The sequence below is a fragment of the Stegodyphus dumicola genome, chromosome 7, assembly GCF_044657685.1.
Source record: "Stegodyphus dumicola isolate Sdum_Otavi_A_Nest chromosome 7, ASM4465768v1".
Lineage (NCBI taxonomy): Eukaryota > Metazoa > Arthropoda > Arachnida > Araneae > Eresidae > Stegodyphus > Stegodyphus dumicola.
The window spans coordinates 21126604-21148923 of record NC_140774.1 but is presented as its reverse complement, the minus strand read 5'-3'; the positions used below and the strand labels follow the sequence as shown (position 1 = coordinate 21148923).

The following is a 22320-nucleotide window of genomic DNA, read 5'->3' as shown; positions in this document are numbered from 1 at the left end:
TATTTTTAAAGTGAGATAATTATGGAAGATCCTATCGCTAAGCTGAAATCGAAACGTAAAATAATAAGGACCGCAGTGTCCAAGATACTAAAGAAAATTTAGATAGAATTAAGTAAAGATGACACTAATACAGATGTACTAGAAGAAAATTTAGACATATTAAACGAAAAATCAAAGACTCTGAGTAATTCTAGCACTCAAATTGAACTTGATTTGAAAATCGAAGCGGATGAATTTGAACTTCACCGTTACGGCTAATCTTTGGAATATGGTAACAGGTAGTTTGGCGACATTTTGGAGGCGATAAAGGTTACTACCTAGGATTTTGGGAATAATGTGAGAAGTACTCAGTTCCGATTACGCATTATTTTGTGTTAGGGAAATGATAGATCATGAGATATGTCATGTGACATTAATGGACGAATCACTGTTCTTTAATCGGAAAAGGGGGTAAACTTGTAAAAATATCTGCTGTACAGCATTAGTTTCATTCTATGTTCTGTGAAACAGTGTTGTTTAATATTTGGATACCATGGCCCTATATAAAGTAAATCCGAAATTTTTATTGCGTTTATGTGTAATTGAAAAGAATTGCTTAATTGCGGATAAGTATGAATGTCCAACATGTGGGTATGAAATGAGATTGTGTGAAAGGAAGGATATTACAGATAAGTTTGAATGGCGGTGCAAGAAATCTGGTAAAAGGTGCTACTTTGGTAGACGGTTGCACGGATTTTGGCGATTTTTCTTTTGGCGAGTAATACGACTTATGGTAAACCCATTGCTGGATAAGTTATTTATGGTAACCGATACTTTGTTGTCATTTTATTAAAAAAATAATGCGTTCTATTATGCATAATTCCGTGTTTTAAATATTATTTATGGCTTCTAAATATTAAAAGTCAATTTAATTTTGCATTTTTATTTGAAATAAAAATTTTGTTGTTTATAATATATTATATAATTTTAAGTTGTGGATGATGTAATCAATGACGTCACCTTACTGAAAAAGTAATTGGTTTTATTAATATCTATAAATTTAATCTAATGTTTTAAACATTATTTATGGCTGTTAAATATTGAAATACAATTTAATTTTGCATTTGTTTTAAAAATGATTTTATTATGAATGTTTATTTAAATAATTTTAATTCTATGCGGGATGTAATCAGCTCCCTGATTGGTTACTGAATATTTGTGCATTACCGCGCCATTTTAAAATTTTATTATTCATCTCTTCGAATTCCTCAGATTTCAAATGGAATGGATTTCTCCGTTTCGAAGATGAATGTTGTTATTGGTAATTACCAAGAATTATTGGTATTGGAATAAAAAAATTGCCCTTTGAGACCTTATTTTGGCCAACCTGTCTTTCCTAATCAAAGATTTATTTATAAATTGTTAATAGCGTCAGAGGAAATTTATTTTAAATTTTTGGAGGATTGCTAATTGCTTCTTTAATGAAGTGCGAGAAATGTGGATCAGCCGATTCAATTATGATTCCGATTTTTTTGTAAACAACAGGTTAAATGACTCCAAAAAATGTAAGTACATATTTTTCTTTTCTTTTATAATTGTATACTTCAATTTTTGTTAAAAAAATTAATACACTATTTTCAAAAATTTCTGAGATAATTATTGTCACATATGTTTTAATGTTAATTATATTCTATATAACGTATTTTAAAGTATTTGAATTTAATAATATTCTAATTCGGCTGATCTTTAGAATATGGTAACTGGTAGTTTGGCGACATTTTGGAGGCGATAAAGGTTACTACCTGGGACTTTGGTAATAATGTGAGCAGTACTCAGTTCCGATTGTGCATTATTTTGTGAGAGGGAAATGAGAGATCATGGGATATGTCATGTGATATTAATGGACGAATTACGGTTCTTTAATCGGAAAAGGGGGGAATTTGGAAAAATATCTGTGGCTGTATATTATTTTGTATTAAGCTTCATTGTGTGAAGTAGGGTTGAATAATTTTGGGATTGTATGGCGCTGTCTAAAGTGAATTCTAGATTTTTAATGCGTCATTCCGAAGCATTGTGATAAAGAGAATTTTGCTTTTTATTTAGCGGAGGAAGTGTGGAGGAAAAATTCGCAGAAAAAATCGTTCAATAATTTTATTGAATCCATAATAAAAGTGTATCCACCATGTAAGCAAGATTCTGAAGATTAGGTAAGTTAGTATTTTTAATTATTTGAGGATATTATTTTTATGCATTGTTCTAAATGTAAGGTGGAAGTAAAGTAATTTGGTATTATTGGGAAAATTGTTATTAGCAATGATTTAGTTTAAAGTAATTAGGATTGTAAGGTAATTTTTATTAATTTAATGTATGTGCTTATTTATATTTTAAGTAGTGTTTCTGAATTTATGGCTTCTTTTATATTAATTATATTTTAATTAAATGATAGTTATTTTGTGAATTTTATGTTTGTAGGAATTTGGTATACGTTTTAGTTGAAGTAAACGTGCACGGAAATAATTTAAATATTTGACACTAAGTATTTGTAATGCTTGCGGTATGAATTCGTTGGTGACGTTTATAATATAATAGATAATTTAGAGGTAAAAGTTTTTGGATATTTTATTTATTTTATGTGTGGAAATGTTCATATTTGGAAAGGGTGTATACTTTTTCGCGATCAGGTAATTTCATATATGTTCTTTTTACCGGGTTTAAAGATTCAGAAAATTGTCATGTATTTTCGTGAAATTTTTCTAATTTATGAGAAAAAAGCAGTGTACATGGATATAGTGAAGAGTGTGCGCAATGCCATTTTTGTGTAATTCTGGGATGTTTTTTTAAGTAAAAATAAGTCGACGTGTACATGGTTTATGTATATGTGTTATTTTGAAAAACGCGTAAGGAGTATGGTATTGTGCACTTTTTCCCAATTTTTCAGTGAATATTTGTCATGATTAAGTAGTTTTGTTAGATAAAATTTCTAGCATAAGTGTAATTCGGCTAGTAGATTGTTGGAAGAAGTGTTCAGTAGATAAAAAGAAAAGAAACATGTCTTTACTTCGTGAAGACAAAATAGCGGCGGGAAAAAAAAATAGAGGGTTGCTGTAGGAGAGTTGGTTGCCAAATTTTCGCCAAAAAATCGCCAAGTTACCATAATCTAAAGATCAAACTCTAATTCTTTTAAATGTTGGTATGATGGTTTTTAATTCGATATTCAATTTCAGTAATATTTTAATCTAATTAAACGTTGGCACAATGATTTTATAGCGGTGTTTTTATTCTCTTCTTTGCTATATGATTGTAATAATAACCTTACTTTAGTATTTTATACTCATAGTAAATGTATTTCTTTACACTTGCCTGCCATCTTAAAAAACGACATTTTCAACAAAAAATTAATCCATTACTTTTAACGATATTTATTATTATTATTATTATTATTATTATTTTTTTTTTTTTTTTTTTTTTTTTTTTTTTTTTTTTTTTTTTAAGTTTCGAATACTTTACTATGCGTAAAAACAGCGTTTTTCAAGATGGCTGACAATTGTAAAAATCGCGCCAACAATTGCGCCAACGTAAATCGCCAAAAATCCGTGCAACCGTCTACCAAAGTAGCACTTGGGGAAAATGGACATTTTGTGATCCGCCATGCACTCAAGATTCTGTAGAAGATTAGATAAGTTAGTATTTTTAATTATTTGAGGATATTATTTTTATGCATTGTTCTAAACGTAAGGAGTAAATAAATTAATATGGTATTATTGGAAAATTGTTATTAGCAATGATTTAGTTTAAAGTAATTAGGATTGTAAGCTAATTTTTATTAATTTAATGTATGTGCTTATTTTAAGTAGTGTTTTTTAATTTAATTATATTTTAATTTAATGATCGTGATTTTGAGAGTTATATGTTTGTAGTATTTTGGAATACGTTTGAGTAGAAGTAAATGTGCATGGAAAGAATTTAAGTATTTGACACTAAGTATTTGGAACCATTTTTAATGTTTGCGTTAGAAATTGGTAGGTGAGGTTTATAATAGATAATTTAGAGGGAAAAGGTTTTGAATATTTTATTTATTTTATACGTGCAAATGTTCATCCTTGGAAAGGGTATATACTTTTTCGCGATCAGGTAATTTCATATATGTCCTTTTTACCGAATTTAAAGATTCACAAAATTTTCATGCATTTTCGTGAAATTTTTCTAATTTATGAGAAAAAAGCAGTGAACATGGATATAGTGAAGAGTGTGCGCAATGCCATTTTTGTGCAATTCTGGGATGTTTTTTTAAGTAAAAATAAGTCGACGTGTACATGGTTTAATTATATTTTAATTAAATGATAGTTATTTTGTGAATTATATGTTTGTAGTATTTTGGAATACGTTTGAGTCGAAGTAAATGTGCATGGAAAGAATTTAAGTATTTGACACTAAGTATTTGGAACCATTTTTAATGTTTGCGTTAGAAATTGGTAGGTGAGGTTTATAATAGATAATTTAGAGGGAAAATTTTTGGATATTTTATTTATTTTATACGTGCAAATATTCATCCTTGGAAAGGGTATATACTTTTTCGCGATCAGGTAATTTCATATATGTCCTTTTTACCGAATTTAAAGATTCACAAAATTTCCATGCATTTTCGTAAAATTTTTCTAATTTATGAGAAAAAAGCAGTGTACGTGGATATAGTGAAGGCTCCTACATACCAGGCTGAATCATGAGGCATTCGCGATCCCAAGTGGGAGATTTAATGGCGGCTGTGTAGTTACGGTGCAACAATTTTTTGTGTTTTTTTGTGTAAAATGGGCGAATGTGCAGCTATTAATTGTTCAAATCATTCACGGTAAGGTCATACATTGGTAAAATTTCCTAAAAATGAAGAAAGAAGAAAAATATGGGTAAATAATTGCCGAAGAGACAATTGGAAACCTGGTCCAGGCGCTGAACTTTGCTTAGTAAGTATAATGTTAATTACGCCTTCATTTAGAGTTTATATCTTCTCTGATGTTTATAATGTGCAAGTAAAGTGAAATTCTTGTGTACAATAACCTGAGTATCTGCTAATTTCTGTAATAATAGCTATAATTAAATTAGTCTAGGGTTAATGTACCCGTCGCCAAACATCGCCAATGTGGATGTTTTGAATGTGGAAAAGAAATTTCTCTTCTAATATAAAGCGCAGATTTTGTTTTCCTGTGCTAATTGTGGAATTTATACTAATGTAACATGAAAATCATTAGCATATTGAAATTTATTAAAAAATAAATAATAATTTGGAAAGTCAAGATAAAATCTGAATGTTTGCTAAAGATATATGTAACATTATACTATAGTTGCAATATCGTTGGAATGATATATAATTTTTTTCTTTATTTTATAATCACTATTGTTAAAAAGTTAGATGAGTTGTTTATGCACGGTGCCCACTACTGTTTCTTGGTTAAAATAACTTCCAGAATTTTGACATTGACATCTGAAGTCAATAGAATAAATTGAATAGTGTGAGACAAAATATATATAATCTGACTTCAATAATTGCAAGGATTGTGCAAGTTTATTTATAATCACAGTATTATACAATTTGGCAATGGAGTAAAGATTTAGAAATGAATGCAGAACATTCAAATTATTATTTTCTTGTTTCTAATATATAGAAATATAGTCTATTTTCCAGTATAAAATTTTAGTTAAGTTTTACTTAAAAGTATGGGAAAGCAGATTTGTTTCATGCATCATCTTTATAATACTGGTATGAAATGAATGAATTTTAATCTGTAAACAATTTTTTGTTAATATTGAAATGCGTTTCTTTGGTTACATTTTTAGGCACTTGTGGATCATGTCAGAGAACATGCAATAGAAAAAAAGATGTCCGTGTGCATAAATTTTCCCATTGTGTTACTTCATTTTATCTAAATTTCAAGGATAATTCTTTTCATTTTTATATGGCATGTTATCAGTATAAAGGCTAGTGAAAATAAGTTGGTACGTGTATCTGTTTTTGAAGTGTAATGCTTAAATAAAAAGATGGTGTGTGTTTCTTCATTTAAACAAAATTTCAAGCATAGTATTTTTCAGTGTTAAACTGTTTGTTATTTCTCAATGTAAAGGGTAACAAGGGGAAAAAAAGCTGGTATGGTATATGTGTTTTTTAAGCATGATAATTTTATTTATTTCTTTAGTGATGCATATATATAGAGAGAAGGTGTTTGGTCCAACTGAAGTTATAATAAATCTAATTTTACTAGATCTCTCCCTCCCCTCAGGTATATAAAATTTTCAAGTGCAGAAAGTTTATTTGCAGAACTAATTCATTTCTGATAAACTTATTATCATTAATTTTTTATATAACATGTTATTAAGTTACACATTTGACTACCGTGTAATAAACTTGTATTTAGGGCAAAAAATTAACTATAATTTTGCATCTGGTGACTAATACCATATGCTTCTAAGAATATTACTTTAACTTTTTCCATAATTTTTGTATTTCAGGAACATGAAACTGTTATTTTGATATACTTAAATAATAAAAGTGTGTATCTGAATCAATTAATGGATACAAATATTTTATAGTTATTTTTAGAAGATATTTGCCATATCGCTTCTAATAATTCATAAAGTATGTTAAAATATAGGTAAATAATTTGGTGCAGAATTCAAATTTAGGGTTTAAAATATAGTGAATCATAAGACTGAATGATTTTTATTGGCATGATTTGCCTGGGCTTAAGAATGTACTTTTCGCCTGGTGGAAATTGTCATCAAACTGTCCTGAACAGGCTTTTTGTTGATAATAACTTCCAGACTTATCAGTACCTCCTTTTGAGTGGAGGGTATGCAAATATAGTACTCAATTTAAATTACATTGTGATTGTAATAATATTGTGGTATTAAATAAGTGATTATAATTACAATTTAGGTAATTGCATTGTAATTATATTACATTGTATCTGTGAACTCTTAATTTCATTACTTTATGCAATTATGTTGTAAGTGCATAATCTAATTGCAATAATATAATCTATTCGCAATTACAAAATAATTATAAATGCAGTTACATCTTAAATGGAGGCCATTTTAATACTTTTAAATTTTCGCAAGATAACTTCCCATTAAGGTTCCTTTGGAGGAAACTATGCAAATACTAAAAAAGAAGTAATGCTAAATTTACATATTTTGTACAGTACTTTCTTGTTATAATGCTGTTCAATATATCTTCAATACTTTTGTAAATTTAACGACATTCTTTGCAATCACTGTGGTGCTTTAAAAAGAAGTTTCTTAGTTATGCTTTCTAATAAGAATGGGTTTAAAATTAAGTATTATGTATAATAACTAGCAGTTAAAAAACTTGACTGCATGAAAATGCTGTTGCTGTGTAAAATAAAAAATAAGCTTTCTTTTATGCTTTGAAATGAATTACATGTGGTTAAGTCGTCCTTTTACAATTTAAGAATGTGGTTAACACACATTCTTAAATTGGACAGGTTTTATCTAAATTATTAGTATAAAATATATAAACTATGAATTATTTTGTAACATAACTCAAATTACAAAATTCATTCTATATACGTTCAAAATTATTATCTTTTATGGAATAACTGTTTTTTAATTTAGGTAAAAATTGCATTTTTAGAAGTATTACAAATACAATGCAACACAAAGGTGATCTGATTGGAGAGGAAGGACATTTTATTACGGTTTCTAGTTCGTATTTATATTACATTTGGTGAAAAGCATCCAAAACACAGAATGCTGTACTTTCTTCTTCCATATATGTTATGAAATATTTCACACATTTAGAAGTAGGTGTTTCTTCAGAGTCTTGCACAATCATTTCCATATACCTCAGACTTAAATGACAACATATTCTTAAGTTACTTTTTTAGTATGAATTTACAAATTTTTGTTAAAATGTCATTAAGATAAATTTATTTGCACACTCTACGCTTTAACTATTTCCCCATTTGACACTATTGAAAGTTTTTATTCATATCTTATTTATTTTAGTCTGCTAACGAAACTAAAACATCTAAGGAATAAGTTATTTTGAATATGTTTACAAAATATACGCGAAATTTTTATTTAAGGGAAAACGTCTATATACTATTCGAGAATTAATAAATTATCCGAAAAGTTTATATGCGCTGAATGCCGCGCATCTATAAAATAAATCGTTAAAAAAACAGCAGACATTCAGCCAGCGTGTGCGATAAACGCGCCAAAATTGGCAGCGCGTTCACTCCCTCGTTAAGAGAGAAAAGTTGGTGATTCAGCCTGGTTTAGAGGAGCCTTAAGTGAAGAGTGTGCGCAATGTCATTTTTGTGCAATTCTGGGATGTTTTTTTAAGTAAAAATAAGTCGACGTGTACATGGTTTAATTATATTTTAATTAAATGATAGTTATTTTGTGAATTATATGTTTGTAGCAATTTGGTATACGTTTCAGTGGAAGTAAACGTGCATGGAAATAATTTAAATATTAGACTATAATAATTTAAATATTAGATTAAGTATTTGTAACCATTTTGAATGTTTTGTTATGGCACTAAGTATTATAACTACAGTAGTAGGCACTAAGTAGACACTAAGTATTTGTAACCATTTTTAATGTTTTGTTCGTTGGTGACGTTTATAATAGATAATTTAGAGATAAAAGTGTTTGGATATTTTATTTATATTATGCGTGGAAATGTTCATCCTTGGATAGGGTATATAATTTTTCGCGATCAGGTAATTTCATATATGTGCTTTTTACCGAGTTTAAAGATTCACAAAATTTTTCTGCATTTTCGTGCAAATTTTTGTAATTTATGAGAAAATAGCAGTTTAGATGGATAAAGTCAAGAGTGTGCGCAATGCCATTTTTGTGCAATTCTGGGATGTTTTTTTAAGTAAAAATAAGTTGATGTGTACATGGTTATTGTGTATGTGCGATTTTGAAAAACGCGGCAAGGAGTTTGCGATTCTTCACTTTTTCCCAATTTTGCAGTTAATATTTGTCATGATTAAGTAGTTTTGTTCCATAAAATTTCTAGCATAAGTGTAATTCGGCTAGTAGATTGTTGGAAAAAGTGTTGAGTAAATAAAAAGAAAAGAAACATGTCTTTACTTCGTAAAGACAAAGTGGCGGCGGGAAAAAAAAAAAAAAAAAAAAAAAACAGAGGGTTGCTGTAGCAGAGTTGGTCGCTAAATTTTCGCCAAAAAATCGCCAAGTTACCATAATCCAAAGATCAACCACAGGGAGTTTGGCGATATTTTGGTAAGGCGATAAAAGTTATTAGCTAGGACTTTAGCAGTAATCAGAGAAGTACACAGTTCGAATCACAGATTATTTTGTCTCAGAGAAATGAGAGATCATGAGACATGTAATGTGACATTTTCCAGAAAATTCCAGTCGGGATTTCAGCTAATAAGCACAGAGAAACAATTTCGCTGCTAAAGTGCAGAATCGCCCACTTATTTGTTTGGCGCTTTTTACGAGAGTAAAAGAAGAATTGGATTTTTGTCAATTTTCTTTGACTTTTTAAGTGTAAATAGGTCGACGTGTACATGGATAAAATCAAGAAAGAGTGTGCGCAATGCCATTTTTGTGCAATTTTGGGATGTTTTTTTAAGTGAAAATAGGTCGACGCGTACATGGATATCGGGTATATGCAATTCTTAAAAGCGCGGCAAGCAGTTTGCGATTCTATACTTTCTCCCAATTTCGGACCTAATCTTCGTCATGATTAAGCACTTTTGTTCCATAAAAGTTCTTTAAAAAAAAGAACATGGTTTTACTTCGTGAAAACAAAATGGCGTCAAAAAAAAAAAAAAAAAAAAAAAAACTAGCAGGTTGCTGTAGCAGGGTTGGTTGCCAGAGTTTCGCCAAAAAATCGCCAAGTTACCATAGTCCGAAAATTCACCGAAGTTACATCTACTCTGGAATACGAAGAGAAAATCCAATTATGACAATTTAGAGAGAAGAAGAAAATTGAAGGAATTAAATAAACTCGAAAATTCGGATAAGGAAAGTATGAGTATTCCTAATAATACCGCTACAGATTTCAAACACGAAAGTAATAAATTTATTCGTCTTCCAAAATTAACTATCTCTACATTTTTTTGGTGATTCAAGTAACTGGCAGGAATTGTGAAGTCAGTTCGAAGCAGCTATACACAGCAATGACTCATTATCGAAAGTAAATAATTTCAATTATTTAAAGTCGTTATTAGGTGGGTAGCTTATAATGCAGTTTCCGAACTTTCGATTACAAATGAGAGTTACGATTCAGCAATAGAATTGTTAACAGGTTTGGGAGGAAAGATTTGATAATAAATTGTCACATGAATAAACTGTTAAATCTTAATTAATTCCAACAGAGATTACACAAGAATGCAGTCTCACTAGAAACAATGACTAAAAATGGAACTTTAATGAATTAATGGAATTCATTCGGAAAGAAATCGAAAGCCGCAAAAGACCTACGCCAGGGATTCTCAACCGGTGGTACGCAAAGAAACAAAGTATTTTTAGTCCAAAGGGACAATTTGCTTAGAAGGACTATTAATTTCTTTTTGCATTTTGTTTTAAAATGTCGGTTCACTTTTCAAATTGTTGCTACCAAATATAATAATCTCTGCATGATATTTAAAGAAATTAAATAATGAAGAATCTGAACAAATGTATGTACGTTTCTCGCATTGTGATAAAACAACGGTACCTAGAGCCATCCAATTTTGAATAACGTACTTTTCTACTCGAATATAGGCAACTGGAAGCCCAAATTTGGAATTTGGAATTGGTTTTATTATGTATTTTATGTTTTGTAAAACATTAACGAATTTTTGATTAATAAACTTAACGATTTCAAAGCGAGCAATGGCAGCACTGCACGGAAAAAAATTATCTCCAGCAGCGAGACTGTTCTAATAGGTTGCACAAATGGCAAAATATATATTTTTTAAATATTTCCATTGACAAATAGAAAAATAAACATTGCAAAATGTAGTGATCGTGCTAAAGTTTTTCAGTTTTTTGTGCAGGTGGTACGCATTAGTCAAAGGTGGAGAACCGCTGACCTACATAATTAAATGACAGTCGAGAAACAAAAATAAAACACCAAGCCAAAATGATTCATAACTGGAGGCATAAACCAAGCGATCGTCTCCACCCCGTTCACGATAATATAAACAACAAACGCAATAAACTAAAATTTATGAATATATTTCTCCAGTCGCTAGGAGTAATTGTATATATTGTAACGAACCACACGATTCTGAGCATTGTGAAATTAAAACCGTGGATGATAAAAATATTTTAAGAAGGTAAGCTCGTTGTTTTTTACGCCTTGAACCTCAGCGTAGAACAAAGGAATGTAAGAAATAAAAAATGTATGAAATATGTAGTAAAAACACAATAGGTCTATTTGTTTCCAGCTCGAAACCAAATTAGAAAAAAGCTAAATCGTATTAGCAATTCCACCCAGTAAAGAAAGTAAAGAAGATTTTCAGACTAGCCAATTAAAAACCGAAACTTTCCGCAGTACATTGCTACAAACATGCACCGTGATGATACGTCCATTATCTGATAAGGGTAATTTAGAAACAACTTGTATTCTATCAGACAATGGTTCGATGAGAAGTTTTATTAAAGGTGTAAATTACCTGTTATTCGAAAGGAGACTGTCTGTTTTTGCCTTTGGGGTTAGCCAGGCAGTAGAACAAAATTACAATGTTGTGAGAGTCAAAACTGAAAGCAGAAATGAACCATCCCTAAATATAGAAATTGAAGCTTTAGAAACTAACCAAATATGCGCAACTAATTTACACTTTACTGCTATCTCAATTTTCAAAATTAACAAAGAATTAATAGAATTACAGTTAGCTGATTCTGAGCAGATTACTATCATGAAGTAAGAACTGGTAGACTTCAACTTTCCGAAATAGCCTTCAAGACCGGACTGATTAAAACGGTGAATTTTTTAGCAGGGACATTATTGCTGACGATAAATTGATCTCAACATGTAAGGATTTTAAGTTTTACTAACCTTTATTTTATATAAAATTTTGTCGTTCCTCTCTTATTTTCCATTTCCGTCCAGAATAAAAGCGAACAAATTTGATTATGCAAATTGTGCTTGCAAACTGTTAAGTATTTAAGTTGTGGCTTTTTAGCCAAGAGCGAAAGACTTCTCGCTACCTTACCTCGCGCGCGCATTTCAGTTAGTTGCTGTCTGCCTTTGAGGCTAGAAACTTAGTTCTTTTTTATACTTCAAGACGTATTGTTGTTTCCTGCATTCTGCTCATTACATGCGTAAAGTTTAAAAGGCCAATCTTCGCGTTACTAGTCTTTGTAAAGAATCTTAGTTCTTATTTAATTCAAGTAGTTTTAGTTCTTATTTTTATGTTTCAGACCATAAGTAATGGTATTTTTATTCCGAAGGGCGAAAACGGCTGTAAGCTGTAAGAAAATAAAGAGATAATTTAACCCTTCCTACTTTTATGATATCTTCTACACTTACACGAACATAGTTTAAGTAAACTCCCTGTTCCTACTCAGGACTCCAGTGATGTTTCCAAAAGCAATTACTAGAAATAGCTGTCCTGATAAACACAGTTAAAGCAGTTTTGGGAATTAGAAGCACTGGGAATTGAACAAGGGAAGGAAAGTAGCAAAATAGATAATGACATTTTAGAGAATTTTAACAGAACTATCAAATTCAGAGAAGAGCGATACGAGGTTAAATTCCTTAGAATGAAAATTCGTCTCTGAGTTAAAAACGAATTATGTAAACGCAGAAGCTTGCCTTAATAAACTGGTTAAAAGATTGAGAAACGATCCACTGCTTCATCAGCAGTATCAATCAGTTAACGAAAGCATTTAAAAATGAGTATAGCTAAGGAAATTATTCAAAGTTCTGTAGAAACAGGAAGAATTTATTACATGCCTCAACACCAGTTTTTTAACAGTATAAATCCTTAAAAGTTGTATTTGATGCATCCAGCCATTCGAAAAACGAATATTCTTTAAATGATTGTCTCTATTCCGGCCCTAATTTAAATCCACCGTTGTTAGAGATATTAATAAAATAATATAGCATAATATAGCATTTACTACCGACATCGAACAAGCCTTTCTCCAAATTTTTCTGTTACCTGAAGATAGGGATGCTGTAAGATTTTTGTTGGCAAATAACCCTATAGACAAGGATGGGAAACCTAACACGAAAGTACTTTGGATGACTCATTATTTGTTCGCCGCTACTATCAAACACCACATAAATCAGAGAACAAATCAGAGAGCAGTTAAACTTTTGAATGAAAGTTTATCAGTAAAACAATTTAACAGGTGGGGATAAAGATGAAAACGAAGCTAAACTTGTATATGAAGATATTAGATACATATTGAAAGCTGCTGGTTTCAACATGCGAAAATGGAAAACAATTTGTGCGAAACTGCAGGAAGTTTTCGACAAATACGAAAATGATGACATCCAGAAAGTTCTGGAGCAGAAGGTATTGGAATATAAATGGAATTATAAGGAAGATCTGAAGATAGAACCACAAAATATAACTACACAAGCTCAAAGGAAAACAAAGCTAATGGCAAAAAGAGAAGTTCTTAAAAGTATTGGATAGTTTCACGATGTTATTGGATTTATAAGTTCATTCACTATTAGGGCAAAAATACTAATGCAGGAAATTTGGCAACTTTGGGTAGATTGGGATGATCCGTTACCATTGCACTTTGAAAACAGAATGAAAAAGTGGACGAATGAACTGTCAGCGATTCAAAATGTAAACATTCCGCGACATTACTTCCGAAGGACTAACAAGTCTAAATTGAGAGATATTCAAATGCATTGCTTTACCGACGCAAGTCAGAAGGCATATGGAGCTGTAATATACCTGCGATATGTCACGACGGACAGTGAAATAGGAAGTAGTTTTGTCATTTCCAAACCCAGAGTAGCTCCACTGAAGAAGCTGTCCCTTCCAAGATTAAAGCTGATGGGGGCACTCATCGTGATTAGCCTCAAATGTGAAAGAACAGTTAGAGAAAAAGACTCCAGATGAATGTATATTTTTGGTCAGACTCTTCTGTGACGTTACATTGGATAAAAGGCGATTTAAATAAATGGAAACCATTCATCTAACATCGAGTAATAGAAATACGAGAGAAAACATCACCGGAGTCTTGAAATTATTGCCCTGGAGAGGAAAATCCAGCTGACATGCTGAGCAGAGGAACGAAGACAAATTCCACGAAAGGAATAACGTTAGCTGAGCAACGAAATAGTGAGATATGGTGGCATGGACCTAAGTGGTTATTACACAGCATCGATCCCTGGCCTAAATTCGCAGAATCAGTAAAGGATTTCGACGATAATGGAAATGCTTGAACTTCGAAAGGGAGCTGTGATGAACTCCACAGTCACAGGTGAAACTTCCGTTGAGAACGAATTCATTAAGAGGTATTCATCATTTAGCAAATTGATTAGAACTACTGCGTGTTGTTTAAGGTTTGTGAACAACAGTAGAACCAATCCACCATTAAGAAAAGAAAGTTTTTTGAGTGCTTCTGAATTACAGATCCCTCGGAGAACGGCTATTTTGATGTAAGCGCGCTGCTCAACACAGGTTACTTCCATCTCGCACGACACTCACCAACTGACTGATTTAAGAGCCCTCGCTATCACAGAGCCTTCTGTTGTTCTGCAAACACACTACTGCAGAACTTTCACACGACACATATACGTTAAGGGATCTGTTCACATATCTACAAGAAAAAATAGTTGCCATGACTTTTTCCCCAACCCTTGTATATATATGTCATAATAAAAGCACAAGGAAAAGACGGAACACTGTAGATGCGTGATTAGACCCATACTGAAGAAGAATTTGATTGCGTAGTATGCTAGTAATGCTAACTTGGTAATATCTAAAGAACTTGGCAGTCGAAGCAGTTTTAATTCCATTTTTATTTCCAATTGATATTTGTGGCCACAATCACTTCGCACTCTAGTCGTGCCTTTCCACAGAAGATTTACATTTTTGATATTGTTGAGATAGAAAGCAAGCCAGCGAAATTACATCTTAGCACAGTAGAGAGCAAAAGCTGAAGTGCGTAGTTATGAAAGATGGAAGCACGCGAAGAGAAAAGTTTTGGTTTACAACGACAGTTTCAGTTCTTAATTATTACGTCATCGGAGTTGCGCGGGCCATAGAGTGATCTAGAAATGACGCAATGCAGAGAAGTTATTACGATTTTAGAATAGAGAGGAAAGAATTAATGTTTATAGTTATATTATAATTCTGATTCATATATTTTTATCTTACATATATATATATATATATATAGTTTAAACTTTATTCTACATGCATTTTAACTTTTAAGTTTGAATCAAATTTAGCTTTCATCTTTTTTTTTTTTTTTTTTACTTTATTAGTATTTCATACATATTGTAATTTTGCTTTATGAATTACAATTGGATCTTTACTTTGTGTTTAAACTACTTTGCAAAGGAACCGCAGTATCACTTTAGCTCATAGGCAATAGCTTGAAGAATTTACTTTTTAATATTATTTCAAATTTTGCAACTCAATGCGCAAAATTCTTGACCTCACAGGTCCTTTTTTTAGTTAGTTTGCTTTTCTTCCATTATATATATATTTATAAGTACTTCTGAAAGGGATAAAAAAGGGAGGTTATTAACCCGTTCAGTGCCGCACCCGAGTTAACTCGTGCTTGCCGAGTTAAAACGCGGCACTGAACAGGTTAATATCATTTAAACCTTATAACTGAATTACTATAAAATGTAAAGAAATAATTCTTTTAATATTTACCAAAATTTTTTGACCCTTTATTTCAAGAATACACATTCTAAAATTTCTACTTTACTACTTCCTTCACAGACTGTGATATACAACACTTTTTAATAGATTGTTTTCAAGTGCGAACATTTCTTGCTCAAATAGTTTTATAAATATATATGTCAACAGAATTTCAATTTGTGTTTACAATTAAATGCTAAAGTCATTATATATTTTTATCTTACATATATATATATATATATATATAATTTAAACTTTATTCTACATGCATTTTAACTTTTAAGTTTGAATCAAATTTAGCTTTCATCTTTTTTTTTTTTTTTAATTTTTTTATTAGTATTTCATACATATTGTAATTTTGCTTTATGAATTACAATTGGATCTTTACTTTAACACAATCTTTACTTTAACACAGATCTTACAATTGGATTTTTACTTTATAACATTAACATTTAGATAATCATTGTAAATTTAGATATATTTAATAACTAGATTTCTTAACAATTATTTATTTAAATGAAACTAGATTAAAATTTATCAATAAATCTATGTGCAAATGTGCCATAGTTACATGTAATAGTTATTATACAAAGGAAAAGGAAGAATTATAGGTTCCCTGAAAATAAACAAAAATATGTTGTGGACTGTTGGGTAGCTACATTGTAGGGTTTATATTTATTTTAACTAACATTTATTTTAAGTTTAAACTGTCTTTAATGTCAAGCACCCACCAGCGGCCGAGCGGTAAAGTCTCTGAACACTGGTAGTTCGGTCCGAGGTTCGAATCCCGCGAACGGGCTGGCTGCATGGGCGTTTTCGTGGTTTTCCCCATGTGTAACGAGTATACGAGCCAGTTTCCCTTAGAAAGTCCTCCACGAAGACATCCCTCCCCTTAGGCAGATAGCCCTAGTGTGCTTTGCCGTAATTAAATACACCTTTCCTGTCAAGCCTTACTTTCCTCTGGAACTGCCAATGCCAGAGTATGTAAATTTTAGTAGAACGCGCAAGGATTCAAATTATCAGCGGAAGTATTCTGAGTTAAATAGAAAGGAAACGAGTTCGAGATGTGCTGTTCTTACTTCACGAGCGCGGAGGTAGTTAGCCAGAAATTGAAGAACCCCGCGTTTCGGCCTGTGTGCTTGCCTCGGAGAATTGTTATTCGTTCAACGTGATATTCAAAGTTTGCTGAATTAGCAGCGGTATTGTAAAACGCGGTGAGGTTAGTTACTTTTAGAGAGCCTCGTAGTTAGAGTCTTGTTATTATTTCTTTTCAGGTTCTTAATTTTATTTTACCGCCGGGTCGGCGTAGTTTGTGAGCGTCAAGAGCACGCAATTGTAATTTCTTAAGTTGAATAAAAAGGGACTTAAACCCTTAGCAAGACTCTGTCTATTTTCCAGTTTCAACAGTCACCTCTTGGTTGCGTGCAGGTTGGAGGCGCGCAACTCTACAACATCCAAACGAAGAATTGACATTAAGACTGAAAATGGACCCATTTCCTCTAAAGATGAGGTTACTCAAAGAAATTTGAAAAACGAATTTTGGAAATCCTTCACAGAAATTTAAAAGAAGTGTTGTCATCTATAAATTTGTCAAGTATTCAAAAGAGAAAATCACCGAAAAGACAAGCGAAAGATTAAAAATAAATAAATAAATAAATAAATAAATAAAAAATAAAATAAAAATAAATAAATAAATAAATAAATAAAAATAAAAATAGAAATAAATAAATAAATAAATAAATAAAGTCCTCGGAAAAACATCCCCAGAATTAATTTACAACGATAGAGACGGTGGCAGTAATAAACCAGAAGAATCGGTAATATCTTTAGAATAGGATCAAATTTTTTTACTTGAAATAAAACAACTTAAAATAAAAAATAAATAATAAACAAAAGTTTAAAATTAAAAAAAAAAAAAAATCTGAAACGTTTTCAGATTTTAAATTACGTCCAAAGAGGCGTTTTTTAACGTTTTGTGTGTTACCTTTATTTATGAAATATCACGTTTTACGTCAGTGGTGGCGAACCTTTTTGGGCCTGCGTGCCCAAAACACTTTTTTTGAGGGGGGCGTGCCCAAAACCTCTTTGGTTAAATCCCATTGGAGAGCGGTTTACCATGTTTTCACAAGCACAGTGAAATTTGAAAGCTAACCGTTGTTAGGTGGTTTGTTTTAGAAAGATAATTGCAAAAACCAACTTTCTGGTAATTATAATTCCTCAATTTGCCTTCAATAAACATTTTCCGTTCATCTTCATTAAGTTCGGGAACAATCTTATGGTTGGTGTTAAAGTGCTGTCTAACACCAGATGTGCGACACGTAACACGTTTTCCGCACAGAATGTATAATACTTTCCTATTGTGTTCAATAACTCCAAATGATTCTGTCCAGGTCTCTTGAAATGATCTTCCACTATCAATTTTTTGCCTTTTTTGCTAGAGTCATTTGTGAGGGTCCAAGACCGTTAGACCGTTCAAGACCGGGCCAGCAATAAACGTTAACCCGGACATCTCTTCACTAACATTCTAACTTTAGATTTCATACATTCCTTTTTGACTTTATTGAGCTTATTTTGTTGTTCAATTATGTTGTTCAATAACTCCAAATGATTCTGTCCAGGTCTCTTGAAATGATCTTCCACTATCAATTTTTTGCCTCAGAAGACTGTATTACCATGTACGATATTCCTATCCAGTGGACTAAGCAAGCCCGACACCTAGGCATTACTTTAGATAGGCGACTCACACGGACCCCACGCATTACACAGCTTATTGCAAGTTCCGTGCCCGTAAACGAACACTTACCCCCTTAACTGGCCGGAACTCCGTTCTCTCTATAGATAACAAATTGCTCATTTACAAAACCCTTTTGCGTCCCATACTTTCTTACGCTTGCCCTGTTTGGGGATATACCAGCTTCACAAATATTAAGAAAATTCAAGTGCTACTAAAAGTAACACTCAGACAAGCCACCAACTGCCGCTGGTTCATTAGGAATATGGCAATACATGAGGAATTAGAAATTCCTACAATTTATACTTACTTTGCCCTACTGGCTGAGAAATTCTTCAATAATATTCTTAGTATCAACAATAGCACAATACCTGTCATTCAGTACGACTTTACAAATGTAACAATTAGTAAACGGCCGCTTGCGGTCTTAAGATATTTACCATAATGTAATCTATAACTTATTTATGTACACTTTCCTTACTTTTCTGTGTTTTGTTTTTGGATGCTGTCTGCTGTATATATTGTATATATTTTTCTTTTGTATATTTTATTATTTCCTATTACTGTATATTTTAATATTCATTTATGTAAACTTTTGGTCACCACTTGGACTCTAAAATTCAGTGAGAATAGGCAATTTCTTTTATCCATATATGCCATTGCCATGCGTGCTTATCTCCGTCAAGGCCTGCAGTTACTGGAGTATTTTCCTCGGACTCATACATCGTTTCTCCCTAGACTTTAATGTTATGAACCCCAATTTGTTTCTTCGAATTTTTCACCAGGTATTCGAAACCTCACAGATTCGAAAATCGAAAAACGTCTACGCCGGGATAGCGTCATAACGCGGGGACCCGAACAGCGAAAACTCGTCGAGTTTGCCTGAGCCGAAAAAGTGGTAATCGCTCAGCGAGAGGTCAGGCGAATATGGGGAAAGAGGGAGAGTCTCGTATCCCAGTTCATTCAATTTCTGTAGGGTCAGTTGCACGACATGCGGCAGAGCATTGTCGTAGAGAAGAACTGGCCCCTTTCTGTTGATCAATGCCGAGCACACACGTTGTAATTTTTGGTGCATTTTGTTGATTTGCTGACAGTACTTAACTGTGGTGGATGAGACCGGCCGCAGACCACCAAACAGTCACCATAATTTTCTTTAGGTGCAAATTTGGAAAGTACTGTGGTGTCTGACCGCGGTTCAACCACTGAGCCGATTGTCGCCAGTTGTTATAGAGAATCCGCTTTTCATCGCACGTAACAATTCGATCAAGAAAAGGGTCGTTTTTGTTGGGGAGAAGAGCAGACGACACTTCAAAACGGCGATTTTTTTTTTTATTTTCGTTCAAATCGTGAGGCACCCACTGATCGAGCTTCTTTGACTTTTCTATACGATTCAAGTGATCAGAAATCGTTGTTTTGCTTGCGCCAAGCTCCTTCGCAAGCTCTCGAACAGTTTTGCACGGGTTTGTTTCAACTAAAGTCTTCAAATCGTCGTCATCAACAGCTGAAGAGCGTCCATGAAGCTCTTGATCTTCCAAGTCAAATTCTCCACGGCGAAACTTTTGGTACCACCGGTTGAATTGTAGATTCATTAACACTTTCGCCCCATACTTCGTTGACATTTCGAGCAGTTTGTGCTGCTCTGTGGCCGAGCTTGTACTCATAAAAGTGAATTTTCCGAAAATCCCGTTATGACATCTAAACAAAAACACGTAGCAAAAAATTTTTTTAAATAATTTTGGAACAAAATGATTATTATAAAAATATAGAGCGAATATAGAGCTTCAAAATGATGTATAAACCAATGTAATTCAAAATATTTTTGTTGCTAAAAATGTACAGGAAATATAAACAGTTTCAAAAACCTGCATTATTTTTCGGACAACCCGATTTTCAGCGCTTGGTCAAGCGTTCAGTTAATTCGAAAGACGTTGACACTTCCGTTGCTTTAAGGACTATATATCTCGAAAGTCGTATATTATAAAACGTGAAGTTAAAATTTCGCTCCTAAAGCTATCTACTCTACAAAAGTCGGGCACCAAATTATCTTCTCAGTCGGGTATGCGAAGCAATAGTATTAGAATTAATGAAACGAAAATTAAAAGAAAGAAGGTGTAAATATTGTGTTAATTCTTTTGATAAATGGAAGTTTTACCGAAGCTCTGCTATGATGCCGTTAATTGAATCTTATCACTTTGTGATGATTTTTATGGCTAGAGAAAGGAAAATAAATAATTTGTTATGATTTTGATAATAAAAACTATAATAAGAAATCTATTTTAATTATAATCTAAAGAACACATCCAGATACCTAGTGAAGGCCATAGTATCAGATTTAAGTGGCACAAACTAAACATTATTGGAAGAACTTAACAAATTTCCTTCGACATCATTCATCTCTTCATTCCAAGTGAGAAATATTACGTTTGTGTTGATGAATTCTTCTGAGTTGTTATGAAATTATTTACTGGACAGTGATTTATAATAAATGGGCTTTGGGAATAAAGTTTGAAAGATTAAAGGAATAATAATGAATCTGGGGGGGATAAACTGGTTTGTAGTACTTTGATTCATTCCAACTAGTACGGTATTTTGTTTGTACGAATAAGAATAAAAAAAAAAAAAAAAAAAAATTACTATTTCAATACACAGTTCTCGTCTTCAAAAGCAGTGAAAAATTAAGAGAATAATAATATAAATCTGTTTCGATTCAGCTAAGTTTTTGAAAATCTCACCTTAAACCTTAAATTATCCTTTTTACTCTAATTCAAGATTAAGAATTTAGCTGATAAGTTAACGTGTAAAGATTTTAAGATTTAACTAATACATTTTTAGTGCGTTTATTTCAAATACTGCTACAACATATCAATTCTTATACATAGAAAAAAAAATGAATGCAAGTAAACAGTTAAAAAGACCAAGGATAAGAATGTAGAAGAATCTTTTCTGGAATGATTCACCATTCAAAGCAGTCTCAATCCGTTAGAATTTGTGCAGCATGCTATTTATAAATGTGTATTTTAAATGGAAATGTGTAATTGAAGGGGCCATCTAAAACCAGGAATTTTATACTAAGTTATTTACCGTGTAAAATTACTAACGGTGAAACTGTAAAAAAACGAAGAAAAGGAAATTAAAAAAATTGCACGTTGTTATAATTTCAATTAATTATTAATCTTTCTTTTTAATTTTTGAGTTATTATTCTTTTCTTTGGGAAATGCAACAATGCCAATCAGTTTTTCCTTCTCTTTTTGTTATTTATTAATTATTTTTACATCATTTAAATTTGTTACTTTAATCTCAAGTACAAATTCTCAAAATTAAAACTTTTTGAATATTACGAATGTATGCAGAGGAAGAATGCGTTATGTTTAATATGCAAGTCGGCCACGTTGATAAGACTTAATCTAAATTTCATTTTTGAATCAACAAGTTTGATTTTACGAAATGAGAAACGTAGGAAGCTATAAGTAGCGACTCCACTTCAGGAAGAAATAAAGCGCATGCACTTTAAACATCCCGAAAACACTTTTTAAGGTAATTTTCTAGACGTACGTCAGATTTTTATATAAATTAATGGTGAATGTTTGATATTTAGAAAATTTCTCGGCTTTTAACAAGATACATTCGTTATTAAGCAAGCATTCAATAGGTGCATTAAGTAGGGGAATACTTATTTTAGCAGTTTGATTCCATTTCGAATTTACACAAACAAACTGATTTAAAAGGGGTTTTCGTGATTTAATACATTATGTGCAATAATAATGCGAACCAATTTCCCTTACGAT

General features: G+C 31.8%; 1 protein-coding gene and 1 pseudogene across 6 annotated transcripts in view; both read right to left on the bottom strand.

Annotated features, from left to right (window-relative positions):
* Positions 1-22320, bottom strand: part of eas (ethanolamine kinase 1) — a 120553-nt gene that overhangs the window by 2311 nt on the left and 95922 nt on the right. The gene's annotated exons all lie outside the window — the stretch shown is intronic.
* On the bottom strand, positions 19632-20153 carry LOC146996119 (histone-lysine N-methyltransferase SETMAR pseudogene; annotated as a pseudogene).